Source organism: Cryptotermes secundus, unplaced genomic scaffold (genome assembly GCF_002891405.2).
Source record: "Cryptotermes secundus unplaced genomic scaffold, Csec_1.0 scaffold369, whole genome shotgun sequence".
Taxonomy (NCBI): domain Eukaryota; kingdom Metazoa; phylum Arthropoda; class Insecta; order Blattodea; family Kalotermitidae; genus Cryptotermes; species Cryptotermes secundus.
This window is the reverse complement of record NW_019725844.1, coordinates 864,594-871,529: the sequence shown is the minus strand read 5'-3', so window position 1 is coordinate 871,529 and position 6,936 is coordinate 864,594. Positions and strand designations below refer to the sequence as shown.

The window sequence follows — 6,936 nt, the reverse complement described above, 5'->3', positions numbered from 1 at the left end:
TCTAACAGGACCTCACATTGTCTACTTACCCTATAGTGTTCCTGCCTAAACCCAGAGAAGTGCAGTAGCGAAAACATGGCAATGAAAAGGAAAGTTTTAAGCATTGAAGAGAAAGTTAAAGTGATTCGTGGAATAGAAAATGGAAGGAAAAAAGCCGATGTATTACACATTTGGGCAATTCCATGTTAATGTTACGTTAGTCTGTACTTAACTATGTATATCACTAAAAAATGCAACATTTTAACTCGGTTTTTGGTAGATTTTTACGTGACTAACATAAGGCTACTGTGGAAGTGCCCATTTCGGTTACAACGACATTCGTTTATAACGACACTATTTTTAGATCCCTTTGATGACGTTATAACCAAGTTCTACTGTATATATATATATATATAAAGGAATGTGCATGTACTGAAAACTTTTAAATTTCCATTCTGGTTTAGTTTCTACTGCTTTTCATTTTAAAAATGTTTTAAATAAACTCACTGAAATGAATACACCTTTCTAATTTTTTCCTAAAACCATTTAAAAACTGGATGCATCTTAAATTTGAAGCAATGCAGTGTTTAGAGACATGTATTCTTTACGTAAATCCTCAAATATGAACTACATAATGAACAGACTGGATCTATACATCCACTCCCCCATACGCCTTCATGGCATAGTGCTTAATTAGTTAAGTACAGGGACAACTTTACCTTTTTTACCTTATGATTAAACTGCCTCAACTTAACAAGCAATCACCAATATGGCAAATGTTCCAAAATATGCAAAATTTGGCTCAAGGTGAATAATCTGCTATATAACAATGTGACCTGTGTGTTTCCCTGCCTCGCACCTGACCGTAAGCCCCAACTGTAATGTTAAGTATCAGACATGACACATACCTTTAGTACAGGGGCTCCATGCAGATGGTGCTCATATGGGAAGGATGACAGTGCGCAGTCTTCAATCATGTAGAAACTCCTGCGTCACTGGGGTCAGCCTTCCTTTGGAGATGCCAGTCCAGGACTGCTGACATGGAGTAAAAATTACATAAAGCTTATATCTTGTGATTGCATTATGTATGAGTTTGATTATTATGGTACTAAAGACACTAACATTTAATACAGAGGCTGCCTGTGGAGTAGCAAGGGGTGCAGAAACCTATTCTCCTCATGGATGTTGTATGGCGGGGAAGAATGTCCTGTCTCTGAGTACAGCACGTGTCAAAATGGCAACGATTACTGACAGTTCACCTCCAACGCAAGAAGGTGGAGCAAGTTCCTCAAGAATGTCAGTAATCTTTACCATTTCAACACAGTGCCATATCCAGATGTCCTGCAGGGACCACTAACTGCTGCCTTCAGAGTCGGGCATCATAGCACACTGTTGCATGCAACTGCATTCTCACAGGTGGCCCTCCAGACCTGTCAACAAATGGTAGCTACATGAATACTGAATGTGGCCCAGGCCTCCTCAACCCTCTACACTGGTGACGACCTGTTCTGTACCCTGGATAGCTTCACCGCCTGATCATGCCCTTGCCTGGCATCCTTCTTAGTTCTGATGACATACCCAACACCCTAGCCCAGCCTTTCGCAACCAGGGTTCCTTGGGACCCTAGGTTTGCATGAGATATCGTGTAATATATAAAAATAAACATTGTGTATGTGTGTATTTATATTAATAATGACCACTGAAGTTATCTATTTCCCATATTTGGAGTTTACAACTTACACCAAGAAATAATATTGGCTTACTTCCTCTTTTAATCATTAAAATTTTCAATGGTTATGCAGCATTTAAATAAATTATCTGATCATTTCAATAATCTTAATGGCATAATAACAATTAATGTCTAATTAATTTGAAAAAAGGTGCAAAAAGACTGAAATCAATAATTCTTTGTAGTTCTCATTCTTTTCTGATAACTTCTAGTGGACAGTGGGGTGAATGCAGGCAGGAAGGATAAGGAGACTATATTATATTTAAGCATCCTGTTACATTCCACACTTCTATATGTATAATACAAACTCCGTCATAAATGCAACACTTTATTGTAGTTCTGCACTCAATATTAACATTTAAACATTGAGTGCAGTGTGACAGCTACGTGAAGTGAAATACACCTGATGATGGCCGATTACGGCCGAAACATGTAGTGTGAAAGAAGGGGGACAAGAACTACAATAAAGTGTTGCATTTACAATGGAGTTTTTATTATACACATAGAAATGATAAGGAGAATTTTGTAGGTTAGAAGCACTGTGAAGTTTTCATATTTTCTTGTGGTCTGCACCATTCTTTTTTATATTTTATTAACTGCTGTTTTACAGAAATGTCTGATGGTACCATGTGATGATTTCTGAAGAGTCCCCCTCTTCAAAATTCTGATGAGGTTAATGATGAAGAATCACAAGCGTCTTGTCAAATCTCATTGCACTAGTTCAACAACAGACACCAAAAGGACCCATCTTTACAATGAAAGCTACTTATTAACCTGCTTTACATGGACCAGTGATTCAAGTTGTCCTATTCCACTGTGCCTTGTCTGTGGCAAATGGCTTACAAATGCAGCAGCTGCTTCAGTAAAAGTGAAATGATGCTTAACTAGAGATCACAACCACATGACTACTAGAAGTGCTAAATTATTTTGAATGGCTACTAAAATTTCAAAACAGAGTAAAGCTTTTGTTAAGTAAAGTCAGTCAAATGAACAGACTCAGGAAGCAAGTTATTTGGTAGCAGAAAATTATTGCCCAGAAAAGGAAAAGTCACACAGCTGGCGAGAACCTAATAATGCCAGCTGGTAAAATTACAGTGGGGATGCTGGGCCAAGATGCAGTAAGATAAACAGATGTACTGATGACATGCTGCATGATGCTGAAGAGGGTTTGTATGATAAACTGAAAAATAAGAGTTTCTCTATCTAGGTCAATGAGCCAACAGATTTCACCAATAAAAGTTATGTTGTAGCATTTGTAAGATGGTGAAATTCAAGATAACTTTCTGTTGCAAAGGAAAAGATATATTTAATGTTTTGTTTCCATAAAGGGAAACAAAAGATCTGTCTTGGGAGAGCTGTGTAAGCACCTGTATTGGTGGTGCCCCATAAGTGGTTGGTTCCAGTATAGATTTTGCCTGTCCTGTTAAAAAAAAAATCCTGACATTGCCACAACACACTGCTTTATTCATAGAGAGATGCTGGTTTAAAAAACAGTTTGGGATGAAATGAAAAAAAATTCTGGATGATGTTATAAAAATGGTTAACTTTATCAAACAAAGACCAATTCACTCCAGAATGTTTAAAAAACTGTGTGAAAACTTGGTCAAACAGCACATAAATCTCCTGCTACATACAGACATCTGGTGGCTTAGCAAAGAAGACTTTTCAACAGGGTGTTTGAGCTGAAAGGTGAATTACAGGATTACTTTCAAGAAAACAGTAAGCCAGATTACGCAAATTACTTTGAAGATGAAGAATGGCTGGAGAAACTAGCCTGCTTAGCAGACACGTTTCATCATATGAACCAGTTGAGTAAGCGTCTACAAGGTCCAAGAGGAAATTTTGTGACTTCAAGTCATAAGATTCTTGGATTTAAAAGGAAACATTTCTGGAAAAATCATTAAATGTTTCCACAGCTGCTGGGGCTTGAGGGTGAAGGAGAATACCACCAAGTCTTATTGAAAACCACCATGACAAACTGCGGAACATAATTAAACATTATCTTCCCTCCATTTCAACACAAGTGCATATATGACTGGATGAGGGACCCTTACTCTGCATCACCTGCTCAGCCTGAGAACTCTGTGAGCTGCAGTCTGAGTGTACACTCAAGATAAGATTTACTGACCTATCCCTGGACAAGTTCTGGATTTCTATGAAGGAAGAGTATCCTGCCATTCACAGGAAAGCAATAAACATACTACTGCAGTTTTTGATTTCTTACATGTGTAAGCAGGCTTATTCTTGTTTAACAAGCATCAAGAGCAAAGATATAAATTGTCTGATTTCAGTTGAAGATAAACTCTGGGTGTCCTTATCTAAAGTACGACCTAGAATTACATATTTGTGCAGCAAAAACAAGCACATGTTTCACATTAAAATAGTAAATTTCATGCTTTATTTTAATTCAAAATATAACAATGTGTTAAAGATGATATTTTTGTTCATACTGCTTTGAATTATCTTATGGTTTTCAGTAACCTTACTATTCACTATTGTCGATACATTTTCATGTTGCAAAGAGCCCTAATTAAGATCAGTTTACAACCTTCATTTACATTAAATTCAGAGACTACATTTATAATAGTTTTTGTGCAGGGGTTCCCTGAGACTTGAAAAATTATTTCAAGGGTTCCTCCAAGGTAAAAAGGTTGCCCTAGCCTGAGCTACACAGTGATCACACTATACAGCACATAATGGTATGATGATCAGTGAATAACGAAACCAAGTGGTTTCGGCATAACCTGAGTAACTATTCCAGGATTTACATGAGGCAACTCAGTAAAAGTAGGAAAGGTCTTTATCAGGAAAACCAATCTGTGGGACGAGATTTGGATTTATGACCTAAAGTCTATGAATCAAGAGTCCTACCCAAAAAAACTATGACATTCAGTCTTATTATGGTAAGGATAATTCGATATGATACATACCTTCCATACAGGATTTCTTCAGAGAATGTGGGCAGGGGGGGGGACGCCCTGCATGCCCAGGCAGACATCAGTACCAGCCTTCTTCACTTGCGACAATCTTTCCATAACTCCAGTCCACTCGCTATCTGTCAAACAATCATATAACAGATCACACAAATCAGTATGATACCAAACACGTGGCATAGAACTAATGGGCCTTGAAGACAGACACATCTACTTACACATAACTTAATAATTACTTATCTACTAGCATAACCTTATGTCGAAAGATTATTAAAACGTACTGCTGCTATTATAAACGTTAAAATATTATAAATTTTTAAGTTTTAAAGCAAATAAAACTTACAAACTTGCAAGCTATACTACAACCTTTCACCTACCTCAAAATGGCTACCACGTACGATTTCCCTACACACGGAACGTCAGACAAAGTTACATTCCAGTGCCATCTACATTGCGAGTAGTATATTTCACGGTATTTTCTCCGGCGTCGATAGCTAACTAACTGACTTCACGGAGCTGGGCCGTCTTGACTTGTCGCCACTCACGCAGCTACTCAAGAACACTCGAGGCTCGAGAACTACCGAAAATTGCATAGATTCCGAAGGTACATTACCGTGTTCACAAGAGCCCGCCACTAGTCCCTATCCTGAGCCAGACCAATCCAGTCGATACCATCCCAGTCTAGCTTTTTAAGATCCATTTTAATATTATCCATCCACCTACGTCTTTGTCTCCCTAGTGGTCTCTTTACTTCTGGCTTCCCCAACAGTATCCTATATACATCCCTTTTCGTCCCCATATGTGCTACATGCCCTGCCTATCTCATTCTCCTTCACTTGAGCATTCTGATTATATTTGGCAAAGAGTCCAAGTTATGGGAGGCTGCACCATAGCTCAAGCAGTTAGTCGCTGGCTTCCCACCGCGGCGGCCCGGGTTCTATCCTGGGTCTGGTCAAGTGGGATTTGTGGTGGACAAAGTGGCGCTGGGGCGGGTTTTCTCCGAGTAATTCAGTTTCCCCTGCCAATCTTCATTCCACTAAATTCTCCATCATCATAATCACCCAGGGCAGGCTACAATAGGCCAATCAGTGGCTGCTGTGCTGAGTGGACCCAGTTTGACTCCACTCCCCACTAAGTGAATTTCAGTTATGAAACTCCTCACTGTGCAGTTTTCTCCAGCCTCCTGTCACATCATCTATCTTTGGTCCAAATATTCTCGTCAGTGCCCTGTTCTCCCTTAATGTCAGAGACAATGTTTCACACCTATATAAAACCATGTACAAAATTATAATTCTGTATATTCTAATTTTTATATTTTTAGACAACAGGCAGGAAGACAAAAGATTCTAGACTGGAAGGCAGCAACCATTACCCGAATTCAATCTCCTCTTAATTTCCTTCTGAGTCATATTCTGATTTGTTACTGTTTGCAAATATTTGTATTGTGCCACACTTTCAAAGCATCTGTTTGCTATCTATGTGCTATGATTTTGCTCCGCATTCCAGCAATGAGACAGCAATATATATACTTAGTTTCTTCTGTGTTTACTTCTACATCACCCTCTTTACTAACATCAGTTACAAGTTTCTGTGGTTTTCTTTATGCTTGCGCTTTGAAATTATAGACAGCCACAGCTGAAACTTCTAGAATCTTAACACCAAAACTTGCCAACAGATGGCATTGCAGGGCAAAATTTAAGAGTCCTAATGGATGCTGGACACACCGTGTATGTTCTTCTGTTGCTCCTCAGTTACAAACTTCTGGAACTGTTTAGCCATGATACTCCACAAATTACTAGGCCCCTGCCCACTGCTGAAGAAACTTACACAGTTCAGCTACTCCACCCTCAATACCACTCCACAGCAATACACCAACTATGTGCTGGTACTACCCAAGCTCACCATTTAAGAAGCATACGTGGCAACAGACAGCACGTTCTGTATGTGGCCATCTTGTTGTTCTATGTTCTACGAAATGCAGGTATATCTCCATAATAGTATATCTTCTGAAGCTCTTTACCCACACCTGATATCATGTCACCCAGTCTCTTCCCCTTCTCATATTCATGCATGCACAGTGTTCATGCTGATCAGAGGAATTTAAAAATATACAAGTTTGAGGTGGCCTCTAATAAATACAGTTACAAGTTTATTACAGCAGCAGACAATAATATACCTGTAATGCTTGTACTAGTAAGAGTAGGGATAGCTCAGTCAGTATAGTGACAGGCTATGGGCTGGATGGCTTGGGTTCTGTTCCCAGCAGTGCAATGTTTTTCTCTTGTCCACAGTGTC

General features: G+C 39.0%; 1 long non-coding RNA gene across 3 annotated transcripts in view; it reads right to left on the bottom strand.

Moving 5' to 3' along the window:
- The window catches only part of LOC111863688, a 10,389-nt gene extending 5,241 nt beyond the window's left edge, over window positions 1-5,148 (bottom strand). The window contains exons 1-4 of one of the 3 annotated variants that reach the window (XR_002842649.2): window positions 5,019-5,148; window positions 4,639-4,763; window positions 1,102-1,409; window positions 888-1,011 (exon numbers count right to left, since the gene is read on the bottom strand). This is a non-coding gene — a long non-coding RNA (uncharacterized LOC111863688). Of the gene's footprint in view, window positions 1-887; window positions 1,015-1,101; window positions 1,410-4,638; window positions 4,764-5,018 lie in introns of all 3 variants that reach the window. The other 2 variants (XR_002842648.2, XR_002842647.2) reach the window with 2 other exon arrangements.
- Window positions 5,149-6,936: the final 1,788 nt, after the last annotated feature.